Source organism: Lagopus muta, chromosome 12 (genome assembly GCF_023343835.1).
Source record: "Lagopus muta isolate bLagMut1 chromosome 12, bLagMut1 primary, whole genome shotgun sequence".
Lineage (NCBI taxonomy): Eukaryota > Metazoa > Chordata > Aves > Galliformes > Phasianidae > Lagopus > Lagopus muta.
Window position 1 is genome coordinate 12,144,921 of NC_064444.1, and position 3,876 is coordinate 12,148,796.

The following is a 3,876-nucleotide window of genomic DNA, read 5'->3' on the forward strand; positions in this document are numbered from 1 at the left end:
CACATAAATGTGAAAAAGTGTATTTGTAAATATTCACGAAGTCTTGCAAAGTTGTAGGGCATATCATACTTTTTTTTTTTTCCTTTTCTTACTCAGCTAGCTAACCAGCAATGTCTTTTTTTGTTTGTTTGTTTGTTTTTTAAGCTAGCTCTGTACGAAATACTTATCTGAACTGAATACTGAGTAACTAGTCCAGCTTTTGCTTACAAATTAGGCTGATGAGAACCTCTGTCTCTGGAGCGGATGCACTGATGGATTAGCCAGCTGTTGCAAGCAGAGGATGGTAATGAAGATTGTACACTATTTTGCAACTAAGAGAACTTACAGATTTCTAATGGGTGTCAATCCTGCCCAAGGCAGGGGGTTGGAACTAATTAATTTTAAGGTCCCTTCCACCACTGTTTGATCTCTAAATTTGGAGTAGACAACTATCCCATAAGGTTGTGTTGTCCTAAAGAAATACAAGATTGCAGCAAACTGATATTTATTTTCTAAGTACAATTGTAAACCTACTGTCTATGCTATGCTGCTATCCTGAAAAGTAAAGTGACCTGTGCCCTGAGATTCCCACCAGTTCTACCCCATACAAAAAGTATTTTTTGGAGCAGTAGTGATTTTTGAGCAGTTATTGAAGTAGTTTAAGATCTCTTATGCAGTCAGTTTCACATCATTCTCTCCTCAGCCCAATATCAGGCATAGTAATAGCAGGATTATGTACATATTATGTATATATGTTTTGTGTTACTATTTTCCAATTTTCTTTCCAATAAAAATAAGTCTGTTAATTTGGATGTTATAACCTCTGCACTGCTGGCAAACTAATACTGGCACTGTTCAGATTAAAATTGCAGTAGTGGTAATAATAGGAAAGACTGAGCTTTTATATGTTCTTCAGTAACTGTGAGAAGGATTCAGCAGCTGAATGATAGCTCCACTCTTGATTTCAAAGACTGACAGTCTCATTTCTCTATCTGATAATGAAGCAAATTATAGTTTAGGATTATGTATGTATATTGTATATACATCTTTGAAAGCAAAAATTGACACTTACAAGTCTTATTGACATTTGCTGGTGAAATCTTGGAATATTGTAATGGATCAGGCAATGTTATTTTTCCTGTTTTGTGCATTAAGAGCATGAGACAGAGAAGCCAGCTTTGCACTCTTTGTGAAGATTTTCCAAAAGTCTTTGTAGGAAAAAGGAACTGGGTGAATATTTCCTGTTTCTTGTCCCACTTCCCTAAAGCTTGCTACTTCTCCTGGATTTTGAGAATACAAATACATCGAAATCTGCCCTCTTGGCTGTTTCAAGAAAAATGAATCAATTTCATATATGTATTCTCAGAATACACACAACTCAGAATTGACCTGTTGTTTCCAACAGGTTCTAAAAGAAACAAGTTGATAAATAATGTACCAATTTTTTTTTTTTTAATTATTATTATTTTTTATTTTCGCCAGCTATTCCCAATCTTGGGGTTGTGATGGGTTTGAATGTTAGTTGTAAACTCAGAAATTTTTATGCTAAAATTTTTGGGCAGGTAAAGCGTCCATATCAGGAAAGTTATGAGTTTGTAACTTGAATCCAAAAATCAAAAAGAGGATTGCCTTCTTTTATGTTGTGTAACTGAAGAAAATAAAAGTAGGTGGAGGGAGGTTGTGCATCATGGGAAGTGGTGGTGAGCAGCACAGGCAGAGATATGATCATGCGAGGGGCAGCCCTGGCCACTAACTCATCCTTCTGCTATTTGTCCTCTGTTGCTGTGCTTCTAGTACTGAATTTTTGCCTGCACAGATTAAAAAAAAAAAAAAAAAAAAAAAAATCCAAGTTGGTTTGCTGTATATCTATCTTTGATAGTCAAAAGTCAGTGCATGAATCTGTTAGAATTTGCAAATGATCAAATTCAACATCCATCACAATAAAAAAATAACTAAAGAATTCAAAATGTGTGGCATATTTTATAGTATATAATTCTACTTCAAACAAATGTATGCATGAATGTACATCAGCTTACTTTGAAGTGCAACAAAGTGATTTTAAAAATAAACAAAAAGACTCTTTGAAATGGGGGAAATAACAGGAATAACAGAATTCACACAGGAATATCATTATATTTTCAGCACGTGTGAATTCGTAAGTGGAAAAAAAAAAAACCAACACAACACTGTAGTGCTACTAGTGTTGCATGTTAGATCAGCATACAAACCACTTAGGTTGCACATGTCCCAGAAATCAGCAACAGGTCAGCTTAAATTCTTGTCTACAGATATTGGTTGTGTCAGAAATGATATTTGAAGTATTTAAGTAGTGCTGGGCTGTCTGTGACAGCATCTCTACTTGTCTTGAAAATATTTTTGAATGTATTGTTTGTCTAGCTTATCAGTAGGATCTCTAAATTGTGTGCAGAACCAATTAAACTTCTATTTCAATTCTAAAAGGTATAAACCAATTCTGGCAGTCTTCCAAATAAAAATTCTTAAAATCTCAAGATACGCCCCACGGGGAGCGATATCACACACATCAGAAACTGCACAAAGAGTGGCACAGGGAATTCTCTTGTTAAATACCAGCAGCACTGCAAAAAAACGCACAAATGTGAATGAATCTAAATATTTTCTGCTGCTTCTTCACAAATCCAAGCCATAATTTTCCACAAACTTTCATTTATGAAATATAAAACACGAGTGTTAGCCCAGTATGTATGAAGAAATCGGGTAAGATTTCACGTAACTGAAAGCAGCTCATTAGTTAGCGGATTCCTCAACTTCATGTCTTGTTAGTCTGATAGTGAGTAAACAGAAGAAGCCTCACAGGCATTTCTTGCGTGCAGGTTCCCTAGGGGTTTGGGGTTCTCAATGGGTGGGAGAAGTAAGATTGTTCAAGGATTTTTTTCCTTTTTCCTTCTCTTCCGCCTCCCTTAAAATAAATACAAGCTTATGACCTAGGAGGCATTTTTGAGTCCCATATTTATGTAAAAAAACCCTTGACTTTCATATAAAAACACATAATTGTGTATTTGCTTTGTATGTAGCATGCAGACTCCTGAATTGAACTAATAGCCATCCTATTCACTTTTAGTTTCCAAGTATCCGAGGTAGCGAAGACTATAGAGACTATGGTGGTATTTACTTTTTCTCCAAGTGTCATATTTTCCTCTTAAATACTATGCAGTAACCTTTCTTCCCATGTTTGCTTTATATGTTAAGAGAAAATTGATCCCCGAGTGAAAAGTTGACACAAGAGTTACGTGCCTCTTGAATTCTATGTAAACTCCACCTGGTGCATGGGATTTATACCAGTATTTTGTGAAGAGCTGAACTTCACCTTAAGACCTGGCTGAGGTATTGTTAGCATGAAATCAGTCGATGCTTCTGAGGAGAGATACTTCTGAGTTAGAGATTAATCCAGCTTGAAATTTTGTTACTCTGTAATTTTGCAAAGTGTCACTGTTTGCAACAGCTGATTTTTTCACTGTTACAATAATTTGTTCTCCACATCCATTGCTTCCCATTTTTCCCCCTTCTGCATCCCAGTATCCCATTTTACATGATGCCTATAAAAGGAGTATAACAAAACTCCTGTAGAGTTTGTGTCCTTAAAGCTGAGTTCAAATACATAAAAAGTGGGAATTTAATTAAAACTTGAAACTGAAAGTTTTATAATACTTCACAGAGCACTTAAGTTGTTAAATTTTTATCTTGTACTCTTATCTGTTGTCAGTCAAATGTGCCTGATGTACTTATCTGTTAGTACTAATAAGTTCCACAGCTGAACTGTCATATGTTCTTATGAAAGTAGGTGAATTCTCAACTGTATAAGGAGCTTCTTAGTTCCCATTTGTGCTTCTATAGTGAAGAAACACAACAAAATTTATC